This window comes from Benincasa hispida, chromosome 7, assembly GCF_027475165.1.
Source record: "Benincasa hispida cultivar pf3 chromosome 7, pf3_genome.v1.1, whole genome shotgun sequence".
NCBI lineage: Eukaryota > Viridiplantae > Streptophyta > Magnoliopsida > Cucurbitales > Cucurbitaceae > Benincasa > Benincasa hispida.
The window spans coordinates 27,853,959-27,866,900 of record NC_143484.1 but is presented as its reverse complement, the minus strand read 5'-3'; the positions used below and the strand labels follow the sequence as shown (position 1 = coordinate 27,866,900).

General features: G+C 32.5%; 1 long non-coding RNA gene across 3 annotated transcripts; it reads left to right on the top strand.

The window, feature by feature from the left end:
- The first annotated feature begins 271 nt into the window (after nucleotides 1–271).
- On the top strand, nucleotides 272–8,109 carry LOC150035079 (uncharacterized). 3 transcript variants are annotated; one of them, XR_016530560.1, is made up of 3 exons: nucleotides 1,721–4,859; nucleotides 4,956–6,231; nucleotides 6,313–8,109. It is a non-coding gene; the product is annotated as an uncharacterized LOC150035079 (long non-coding RNA). The 3 variants fall into 3 exon arrangements; XR_016530561.1 differs by having other exon boundaries at nucleotides 2,054–2,078; nucleotides 3,983–4,859; nucleotides 4,956–8,109; XR_016530559.1 differs by having other exon boundaries at nucleotides 272–4,859; nucleotides 4,956–8,109.
- Nucleotides 8,110–12,942: the final 4,833 nt, after the last annotated feature.

Genomic DNA, 12,942 nt, shown 5'->3' with positions numbered 1-12,942 from the left:
CTTCTCCAAAATTAAACAACAATTACACATCACTTTCAATTCTCCATAATTCATTAAGCTTCCATTTTTGCTCTCTCCAAACTTCAATTTTCTTCTTTTTCATCTTATTCTTCAGAAAGATTTATGTATGGTGGGTTGATTTGTAGTGAGCTCAAAATTTAAAAATCCACTCTTTTAGGGCATGTTTGATGGGTGAGTTGAGTTCGGTTGGGTGGGCTTAAAAAGCCCACCCGATGTTCCTCCCACCCCCCCTTCTCACACGCAAAATTAATCACCTCTCTCTCTTCTCATCTTCTCCCTTCTTTCGCCATTTGGTTTCTCTTATTTGTTTGGTTTCACTGTTCTCCCTCCTATTGGAATGAGTTGTATTTCTCTTCATCTCTTCATTTCTCTGCTTTGGTTTCTCTGTATATCTTCGGGGTTTTTTTTTTGTTTCTTTATATGTCTCTTATATTCTCTGCTTTGGTATGTTTTTTTTGTTTTCTGTATGTTTATTCCTGTTATTCTTCTTTGGTTTCTTCTTAGATCAGGTAGATACAAACGATTTTCTTGTAGATCTAACCATTTTCTTGGTAGATCTAACTATTTTTTATTTTGTAGTAGATCTAGTTTTTTATTCTATTCATATATTTTTTTTATTTCAGATTTTATATTAAATCCATCTTGATTTCCTCATGCATATTTGATATTCTTCCTTGCATGTTTGATATTCTTCCTTCCATGTTTGATTTTTCGATTCCGGACTATCGAAGGTTCTATTTTTCGATTCCAATTCCGAACTATCCAAAGCAAACCCCTATAATTTTTTTGTTCCTCTTAAAATTACTATCTACGTTGTTTCCACGGGCTCGAATGGGTTATATTTTTTTTATCCACTGATATTGTATAAATCCGTCTTTGTTCTTTCTCATCCATGTTTGATATTCTTCCTTGCATGTTTGATGTTTTTCCTTATAGGTTTGATTTTCCAATTTCAGACTGTCGAAGGTTCTATTTTCCGATTCTGATTCCAAACTATTCAAAGAAAACTCCTATAATTTTTTTATTCCTCTTACAATTACTGTCTACTGTTGTTTCAATTGGCTTGAATGGGTTGTATTTTTTTTATCCATTCATATTGTATTAAATCAGTCTATGTTCTTCTTTCCTCTACTGATATCTGTTCAGTTTCCTAACTGTTTTCCATACTTTTTTTTTATCCAAATTTCCTCTTACTGCTTCAATATTAAAACATGTGTTCTTCCCTTGTCATTTTTCTTATGCTTTTCTATCGAAATTGGAGGTGAATTAATTCTTGGTAGGGGATGCTGACTGTGTTATTGGAGCTTGGTGGGGGGTCAATCCACCCTAAGAACGGGTCTGTTTTCTATTTTTTTCCCTAAAGGCCGATGATTTGTTCTTTATAATTTGAGTGTGATTTATGTTTTAATTTTATTTATGCAATCTCATATTTGAGTATGGTTTCTGTTTTAATTTGATTTCTTTATGATTTTTAGATTAAGAAAGGGCATACATCTCTATTTTTCCTTATCTTTTGAATGATTTTTTTTATTCCTTTGCATCTGTTTTTCCTTATCTTTTGAGTAAGATTTCTATTTTAGTTTTGTTTCCTTTCAACCTATTTTCTGAGTGAATGAATTTTTTTTTTTCGTTCCATTCAATTTGTTTTCAGTATTCAAATGAATTTAATTTTTATACATTTAAATTTGACTTCAATTTTAGAAGTGTTGAAACTATTTATTTTCTTTGCTTGGAGTTGGATTTGTTCCAATGAAATAGCTTCTTGAAATCATGAAGGTTTCTAATCTGTATGAGATATTATGTTATATTTATGTCCTTTTTTAGCTCAACCACCAAATTAATATTGATCTGATCATTGCTTAATTTATTTACTTTTTACTCGACTGTCTTTAATATAAATTTACTATAATTATTGTTTGAATTTATTGAAGTTAGGTGCATTTAAGTTTACCTAACCTTCCTCACCAACCATCCTTCTTGGATTCTCTACTTATATCCCAATTTGTTCTCATATTTTTTTTAAACTTCTCTACAGACTCCTTTGGTAAAGTGTGTTGGTAAGTCCTTGAACGTTCCTTTTTATTTCAACTTTCTCTTAAATCTGTTTTACATTCTAGTATGTGTTGTTTGGCTGTTGCAATATACCTTGTTTCCTTCTTCCGCCTCCAACTTCAACTTATTCCATCCATATAAGGTATGCTTTCTTCTTTCCTTATAATCGAAGTAAGATATAAACAAAGGTATGATCTCGTGTATTTTATTACTACTTCAATCATATTAATATACACTATGGTCTAACTACACTTCTTTTTCTTCTGTGCAAGACCCAAACTAATCGAACATACCTTTCATAACTAGTTTGAGGTTTATAAGTTTTAAATTTGGAATGATCTTCGTTACTATATATTCTTTATTCTACTTGTTGGAAACTGTTTAGTTGAAATGTATTATGGTTATGTATTTTGGACTTGTATGTTAGATATTTTCCAACACAACATTTTCTCCCTTACAAGAATGTTGGATTTTTTTTTAACCTCTGTTTCTTCAAGAAGACTACTATAATACAAAGTTATTAGGAAAAATGTTATTTTGTATTGTTAAATTATGGGTTGTATCAATTTAAATCTTCATTTATCAAATGAATTAATTTAAATCATAAGTTTTATCAAAAGTACATTAATTTACATCTTCCATTACCTTCGGTTTGGATGAACATAGTATCAAACTTATAATTTTGTTAATTAAATCCCTACGTTTTCACAAACGAACGAATTTGGACTTGTAACTTTGTTAATTAATTATGATGTTTTCAACTATTAATCCTGCACCAATTCTAATTGTTCATTTTATTAATCTAAAAATACTTATGTGTTTTGAGTGATATTTTAAAAATAAATCTAAAGAGTATTAATTAATACACTTATGAGAAGTCATTATTATTTTATGGTTTAGAATTAACACAATACAAATATAAAAATGTATAAACTGAAAATTCTTCTAGTAAAACATGCTAACAGAAAAATAATAATAACAGAAGAAGTAAAATATGCTAAAACCACTGTATTTACCTTAAAAACATGCTACCATAAGAATAATAACTAAATTTTCCCAAGTTATTTAGGATAAATTGATTTTTAGTTTGATGTTTTTATTGATACCATATTCAAAGTTAATAGGTTTCTATTGATGTTTTTGTTTATATCCTTTTTAAGTTTTAACTAACATTTTAAAACTATACGCATGAAATAATTCAAACAACATTTATTGAAACTTTGAAAATAGGGAAGACATAGCAATAAAATGAAAAAGGTCTTACAAGAAAATTTGAAAATTAACTAGGCACATGAAAGTATTCAACCAAATTTCTAAATTTTTGGGTGTGAGATGACAAGAGCCTTCCTAGAAATAAGTTTAGATACTTTGGTATTTTCATATACATTTTTTGTCCACTATATAACTTCGAAAATTTTAACCATAAGATAATTGACTAAAACCTAATTGTCCAAATTGTTGTATAATATGAAAGTAGTGTTTTCTTTTAATGTACATATATTATATTTTAAGTTGATATTTATTATATTAGTTACACACAGTTGTTGTTGGTTAGGTTAACATATATTACATTTTAAGTTGATATTTATGATATTTATTAATTTAGGTTAACCAACTCTAAATTATGCTTAAACTGTAGACTACTATAATCAATTTTAGACAATCCCAAAAATTATATACTATAACATCAAATTTTATGTAACCCAAATATGTCCAAGTATTATAATACTTATGTCGACTTTTGTCACTATTATGTAGAGACATTTATAATGTGTCAACTACAATATCTAGTTGCACACTTTAGATGAGGGGAGCCTTATACCATAACCTCTGCATCCTAACTCCCCCCAAAAACCATTCACTTCAACATTGATTATTGGTATTGACTACCCCTGTTTTGAAAATATAGGTAGATGGGAAAACATCATTTTCATTGGTCGTATCCTAGGGATCTACCTCTCCTAGCATGAATGTCATGGACAAGTCAGTGGGTACAACAGGGTATTATACAAGTCGTATGAAACATTCGATGAAGCGAAGCACGCGTATAGGTCTTACAGTATAACGCACATTGGACAAGTTAGTAACCAAGGCGTAGGACAATGTAGTATAATTATCGCAACTGTAATAGGCTTCATTTTTTGGATGATCGTAATGTATACTTGGCTCGAGATAGTCAGATATGAGTGATGTACTAGGTTGTCACGACTTGTCATTTTGTAACTAAACCCAAGTTCACTGATTCTAAGCGTAATTCATCCTTTCAGGATCTACATACTTCCCTCATTACCCTATTAAGATAGAGATTGTTTATGAGCTGTTTAAAATCATAACAAGTATTATTGAGTCTTGAAGATAATTATCCCTCACTTTGGCAATGCTACTTAACAATAATAAAAGGATAGAACAACAGCCAGCGAACGTTAGACACTGTATTCGACAATTGACATTCTTCCGCTTCATTTACGAGAGTGACTTGGCGTGTCGTGAGAGTATTTGGATGGATAGAAGGACGTTTATGATTTTATGCAACATGATTAGAATGACAGGATGTTTGGAGCTAGTAGATATGTTGGTATTGAAGAGATGGTGGCAATGTTCCTAAACATTCTTGCTCATGATGTGAAGAATAGAGTAATACACACACATTTTTTGAGATATGGCGAGAGGTTTCCAGATATTTCAATGCAGTTCTTAGAGCAATATTACAGCTACACACAGTGTTGTTGAAAACACCGGAACCAGTTACAAGTGCATGTACTGATGGATGATGGAAATGGTTTAAGGTAGAAAAAAGTTCCAATATCGTTCTATTAATGAATTCGAAATAAATTGTGCTGACATCTTCTCGAATTACCATGATAAAAAAAAAAATTCAACAGAATTGTTTGGGGGCATTGGACAACACATATGTAAAAGTGAATGACAGTGTCGTAGATCAACCAATATAGGACAAGGAAAGGGGAAATCGCCACAAATATTCTTATGGGATGTGACCAAAATAGAGAATTCATCTTCGTTATGCCAGGCTGGGATGGCTCGGCCGTCGAATAGAGTCTTGAGGGATATAGTTGTGCGATCACATGGATTGAGGGTTCCAAAGGGTATAAAAATCACTCATGTATATAAGCAACCTTCAGTTATTCCATTCATAGACATGTATTACAATCCCAAAAATGGTACAGGGTACTACTACCTGTGCGATGTTGGCTACCCTAATGCTAAATGATTTTTTGGCTCCATATAGAAGGGAATGCTACCATCTCTCAGACTGGCATGGAACGGGAAACACACTGATAACACCAAGAGAATTTTTCAACATGAAGCATTTGTCGGCAAGAAATGTTATCGAGCGAGCAGTCGAAATTTTGAAGAGCCGATGGGCAATTCTTAGGGGCAAATCCTTCTACCTGGTACAGGTCTAATGGCGAATGATAACTGCATGTTTCCTGATTCACAACTTAATCACAAGGGAGATGGGGATCAGTGCTTCACATGATGATTCGCTGGACGAGAATTTTGCTTCTGCTGTTACGGAGGGAGAGAATATTGAATTTATTGAGACCTCAGACGAATGAACCAAATTTAGAGATGATTTGGCTGCCAAAATGTTTTCTCAATGGCAAAGATCATGATTAACTTTCCTGAAGAAATACATATTTGAACATCTTATCTATTTGTTGAATAATATTATCGTGCTTCATTTATGTCATGAACATTTTTAATTCAACTATTTCAATCCATGGTTTTAGTTTTTTATTTTATAATATGTCGCACGAAGCTATTTAATTTTCAATAATGTCTTTACGATGTATGCATGGATGAATTAGAATGGCAGGCGATGGAAAAAGATTGAAACACACATGGACAAAAGCCGAGGACGCTAGGTTGGTCAATGCCCTAACCTCTTTGGTGGAGTCTAGTTGGAAGTCTAACAATGTGACTTTCCGACTGGGATATCTACAACACTTGGAACAAATAATGGAGGAGAATTTTTTTGGGTGTGGCCTAAACTAGAATACTATTGAATGCAAGATTAGAAGTCTGAAGAAACAATATTCGACAGTAACAGAGATGTTAAACCAATTAGGGTTCGGATGGAATGAGGAGTTTAAGTGTGTTCAGGTGGACAAGGAGATCTTTCACGTCTGGGTTCGAGTAGGTTTTTTAAAATATTAAACAATGTACGTCGAACCTATTTTTGTATAATTTCTAATATTGCTCCCATTACGAATGTAGAGTCATCCTAACACGAAAGGGTTGTGGAACAAGCCATTCCCCCATTACGATGAACTATTAAGTGTGTTTGGGAAGGATAGGCAACTGAGCACTATTGCGAGCCACTAGTGGTGATGGCGTCAAATTTGTTCCGAAAAATGGAAGACGAGATTCGACTAGGGTCACAAGAATACCTTAACCCTGATAATGAAAAAACCCAACTGCTTGAGGATACAATGGAAGAAGATCAAAGAGATATGTCCATAGGAAGAGCAGGTGTACCAGATATTTCCACTAGCAGAGCGTGCGTATCAGCGTAGCCATCTAGAAGGAGTAAGAGAAAATGACTCACATTTCAGAATAAATGATCGACATCATGCAATCGACCGCTGATATACAGTCAGTGCACATGGGTAGACTCGTTGCGTGGCAAGCCGAGAAATATGAGATGGAATTTGAAAGTTGGAAGGAGGTAGTTCGAGCCATTTTTGGTATTGAAGGGCTCACTGAGGATGATAGATGTGACCTGATTGATATAATTGTCACGGAAATACAAAAAATAGACCTCTTCCTAGTTGTACCAAAAGAGAAACGACTACAGTACTGTACACGCCTCCTTGCTCGGACCCACTAGACTGACCACCTAATATTTCAACCTGAAAAAACATATATTTTGTGATTTTTTTTTAAACGGCCACATGTTCGGTCGGTTGGTATTATTTTTGTGATCTTTAGAACAATGTTACTGTACTACGTCATATTCTCACCATCACTATCAAGTGGAAGGTAATTATCCTGTGTACAATTTCAATTCTAGATATACGATCCATATTATATAAAAATAAACTATTAAGTTATCCAGTTATGCAACGTTCATGTGTACTATATGTGAAATAATAATATTAAGTTAGCAAGATTCAATATATATACATATAATATACCAATTCATTAGTAATTGAGCAACAATATGAAATGTATTTTGGTGGTATGTTTTATAGATTGAAGAGGATTAGAACTATTACAGTTTTTGAAAATAATACATGGAAAACAATCTATTATGTTCTATATATTGAGATAAAAAATTGAGATTTTCCAGTTTATGTCATAAAAGATTTGAGAAAATAGGTGCATAGTTGAAAATTAATCAATAATAGCAAAGCATAAAACTAAAAAAATAAAAAACGAACAGAAAAAAAAATAGAACTAATCCCATTCACGAAAAAACTGCATTAGATACCTCAACTCAACTCTGCACTCAAACACAGACTTCCAAACTCAACTCAACTCAACTCTGCACACCAAACACAGATAATAATTACCAACTCAACTCAACTCTGCATAACAAACACAGACAATTTAACTCCTAAGATAATTTAACTCTCCCGATAATAATTACCAACTCAACTCTCTGCTTTTATCACCCACCAAACACCCCCTTAGAGAGTTTCTCAAGTGTGCTCTTTAATTTTTCAAACACTTTGTAAAGGTTGCTCTTGGTCCCAAAAAAGAGCGGTCGTAATGGTTTGATCCTAATCCGTGAAAAGGATTGAACTTGCTCTTGAACTCGCAAAAAGAGCGGTGTAGCGGTTGGGCTCTAATCTGTGAAAAGAGTCGGTGAGATCCTTATTCAAAATCCCAAGAGGTGCTTGGGAAAGTGGATGTAGGTTGAGTTTGACCAGACAACTATAAAAATTTCCGGTGTTAATTCCTCTGTCCTTATACTACTTTAATTTTGCAATTAATGTGTTAATATAGTTTATTACATGAAATAAATTGCAATATTTCTTCTTGAAATTAATTGTTCATATTTGTTTACTATGATTGGTAGCTCTTTAATTTGCATATCTTTTATCAATCTTATTATTGAAATTAAATTGGGTGCTTGAAATTGTTAATGTCAATTTTTTAACCATTTTTTAAGTGAATGTATATGTATAAAATTATTGTTTAAATTACTTATTAGCAAAAGTGTATTAATTTGCATAATTGGCCCATATTTAGGAAGTTTCCATTAGTTTAATAAACTCTATTCACCCCTTTCTAGGATTGCCATATCGATCCTAAAACTGCTATCAGAGTCGGTTGCTCTCTTGTTTGTGATAAAATCATAAATCATTTTAGATTGACACCCATTGTTTAAGTTTGTCACTCCTATAATTGATATCAGAGTAGGTAGCTCTTCTATGTAAATTATTTTTCAATTATTATTTTTATATATCAAGTATCTTATTATTTTGAATTTTTTTTTTAAAGCTTAATTGCTAATGCTATGGAAATTTTAGAAGGTCAATGTGTTGTTACACCTCCTTTCTTTAATGGTAAATATTATGATGTTTGGAAAAAGAGAATGAAGACATTTTTGCTTGCTATTGAAATTGATTTTAATATCTTGTATGTTTGTTGTGTATGTTTGAATTAAAATAGGTGTCATTAGTTCTATCTTACCCAAAACAAATGAAATTTATAACACTTTAACTACAACTAGAAATAGCACAACAATAGTGGAGTAAGAGGTTGATTCTAAGAGAACCTCTATTAATTGGCCTAAAATAGACTAATTGAATTCTAAAATGCAAAAGATTAAACGGGGTGTTTGTTTTCAAGAACTAGAAATTAAGTATAAAAGCAAGAATTGATATAGGAAATTGATTAAACTTATTACTCAAGAAGAGAAAAACCACCTTGTTATCATGATCAATTACCTTTTCAGGCTTCTTGGGAGTTGGTTGAACTGGCTAACTATTTGAGAAGAAAAAGGAATTTCCTTACCGCTTCTTAGAGTGATTGCGCTTACATTTGCATGCTCCGGTTGAGTGGGAAGTTTTCCTGATGACTTACTCTTAAGCTTGCTTACCACAGTTGCTAGTTGCGTGATTTGTGTGCCCAAGTTTGAAAAGCCTTGTCGGGTTTCTTGTTGAAAAGATTTTGTATTTTGTTGAAGTTGTTTTGTTGTTTCTTATTGAAGTTGTATATTGTCCTTTTGCAAATTGTGTAGTTCCTGTTGAAATTATAACGAATGGTCAGCAAGAGATTTAACTATATCCTTGAGAGACATACTTGAGGAACTTGAAGAAGATTGGTTTCGATTCTAAAATTTTTCGTTGGGATCCCCACTTGAAATTTGGGTGATCTCGCCACCCTTGGTTATAGGTTTGCCCATAGGGGTCGTGGAAACCTCCTATTGCATTAACTTAAGGTTGACCTTGTAGGCAAGCTTCCAAAGCATGTCCAACCACTCCACATGCTCCACATATTTTAATTTGGAGAAGTCCTCCTTGAGTAACCTGAGTGAAAAGTAAAACAAGATTAGATACTTGAGTTCTCAACTCACTAACCTCTTTAGCTTGAACATCATATTCTAAAGTCCTTGATCCAAAGTTTTGTGAATTCTCTGCCATTGTTGATATTAGTTGACTAGCTTCAGTGGGTGTTTTATCAATTAAAGCTCCACCGACGACTGCAAATGTTGCTCCTCTCAGATGGAAGCAATCCTGTGTAGAAATAATGAATAAGATATTGGTCAGAAATTTAATGATGGGGAAAGGAAGCACAAAGTTTCTTATACCTTTCCCAATCCTCATATAAGGACGCTCCTACCAATTGCTTTATACCATATATTTCTTTTCTAATATTATTAGCCTTAGATGCCGGAAAAAAAATTTCTAAAAACCTTTTCTTCAGACCATTCCACATGGTGATCGATCCGGCTGGCAAGTAGTACAACCAATCCTTAGCCACATCCTTCAAGGAGAAGGGGAAGACCCTAAGATTAAGTTGTTCTTGCGTTACCCCATGTGAGCGCATACCGTCACATACCAAATGGAATTCTTTCATATGTTTGTTTGGGTCCTCACCTGGATTACCTCGAAAAGTGGGTAAAAGATGAACTAAACCGAGTTTTAATTCAAATGGTACAGTAGTCTCCGGGTATACTAAACATAACGGTTGTTGAGTGTAATTCGGTTCGGCAAGCTCTCTTAGTGTTTGCTCCCTTGCTTCACCCATAGTGTTTGTTTGTATTGGTTTCTCTTCTTGACTTGATTCTTCAAATTTTCTTCTTTTCTTCTTATTCTTTCCTTTCATAGACTCCTCTCCTCATGATCGATATCAAGAACAAAATCACAAAGTATACTCCGGGAGAAGCGAGTCATGCACAAAAGGATAATTCAATCAAACTAACTACATTTTTTTTGTCGTTTTGTTTTTTTGTTCCTTTTTCTAAAAGAAATGAATTCAAGGATTTTTAAAGGGCAATTGAATGGCTCCCCGGCAACGGTGCCAATTTGTTTGGATTAAAATAGGTGTCGTTAGTTCTATCTTACCCAAAACAAATGAAATTTATAATACTCTAACTACAACTAGAACTAGCACATAACAATAGTGGAGTACGAGATCGATCCCAAGAGAAACTTTTCAAGAACCGGAAACTAACTAAGTGAAAAGGCAAGAATTAATACAGAAAATTTATTAATGAGAGAAGTAAGAGAGATTATGAGATAAGATTCAATTGAAATAAAATCTTGGGGATTTTATGTAAACTAGGCAATTCTATAATTGACTTAACAAAGAATCATGCACTTAGATTATTCAATAGTTCATTAAGAATAAATTCCTAATACCCTTGTTAGCTAATTTGACAATTAACCCTAATCTAGGTCTTAATTGCTTCCTAAAGACATTTCAAAATTAATCCATAAATTGCATTAAACTCATGGGTCTTCTTAACTATTCCAATCTTGGAATCAAAAGAATAAAAATTCAAGATTGATTGCATGAATGTTCTGAATTAATAGGTTCTTTAAAGAAAAGAGGAAAAGAAGTCCACGTTTTCTATCAAGACTACTAATTCTTGCAACACTAATTACAATTTTGTTATAGAACTATGTAATTTTTGCATATAAAAATTGATTAATCTTGAGTTGTCAATTCAATCTTAATCAATTTTATTCTAAATCTCAGCAAGAACATTCAAAAGAAAGTAATTACATGAAAGAAATTTCAAGGAAAAGTCTCAAGAAAGTGCCAATCTACATAATTCCCCAAGAAAAAGGATTACTTACTCATGGATGATGAAATTCTTCAAGTAATCCATTGATAATTACATAATTGGTTCAAAGATTGAATACAAATTGATTGAATCTCTCCAAAATTTACAAGAATAACTCTGTAAATTCAAAGTCTCTCTCTAAAAGTTGAAGTTTTTTTCTTCCTTTCTTCCCTGCTCAAAATGAAACAACAAAATTTATATCAGTAGGCATAGCGTCGCGACGCCAAGGCCAACGTTGCAACGCTAAATCGTAAAAAAGCCAAGAAGCGTTGGGCTAATGTTGCAACACTGTGGTGATGCTTGGTTGCGCAAGGTGTGTGCGGGGGATGAATCACCTCAAAATCCAGAGCGTTGCAATGCTATGGGGAGTGTTGCAACACTGCCCTGTTTCGCAGCAGAAGTAAGTGTTTTGTCTTCAAGCGTTGCTCGATGCTTCTCCTAGGGTCATAACGCTGAAACTTGATAGTGAAACTCGATACTCGATGGGATTTTGATAATTTTCTGATTCTCTTCAATTTGTTGATTTTCTTGGTCATTTTTTATTGGCCCGATTTTCTCAAAATAACTCCTAATCGGCTCGAGGACAATTTTACCTACAGAATTAGAATTAAAAGCAAATAATCAACACGATTTTGGGGAAATTAACATAGAAAATATATATCCTTTAAAAACCTAACAATGTACATAATTTGTTAAAATTGAAATTGAATGATACATTGTTCTCTTTTAATGCCCAAGCCATAAATATCATATGTAGTGCTTTGGATAGTGAAGTATTTGATAAAATTGCACAATTTGATCATGCATATATTATATTTGAAATTTTTTTGACAATATATATAACATAGAAAATTCTCCTTCTACTACTAACAATTTATTTGATGGGAAGAAGATTTGTTATTTTCAAAATTAAGAAAATTTCTTTGATGGGAAAAAGGAAAAATGTGTTGGATCCTCCTTGTGCATAATGACTCATTCGAATAAAGATTTTGATGATGAGGGTGATGAAAATAAGGTAAATCATAACTTATTCTTATGATGAATTATATGATTCTTTTGAAAATATGCAACATGATTTAGAAGCTCTGTTCTAAATATGTGAAATTATCAAAGAAGTTTAAAGCATTGTCTATTGAGAATGAATCTTTGTTAAATGAAAATGTACATTGAAAAATAGAGCTAATGATGTATTGTTGCATAACAATGTTGATGTTTGTTGTGTTGAGAAAAATGTTTAGAATTAAGTATCTTGAAAATGAGAATGATGAACTCAAGTCTTTATCATGTGAAGTGAAAGTTGAGGTAAATGACTTGAGAAATAAAAATGAGAAAATTGAATATTTTTTTCAAAATAAAAGATAAAATTGCTAATTTGAAAAATAGAATAATTGAGTTGGAAGCTAGTAGTACATCTCTAGGAAAAGATAAATTTTCTTTTGTTGATAAAATTAAATTTCTTGAGCATGATGTTTTTGATAAAAATAAACTTGTTAAAGCTCAATAAACCTACCATTTTGGAGATTCATCTAATTAGGGAGCTGAGAGTACAACTACATAAGACGGAATTCACTTCTTCCCTAACGTCTGGATAAGTAGATAAATTA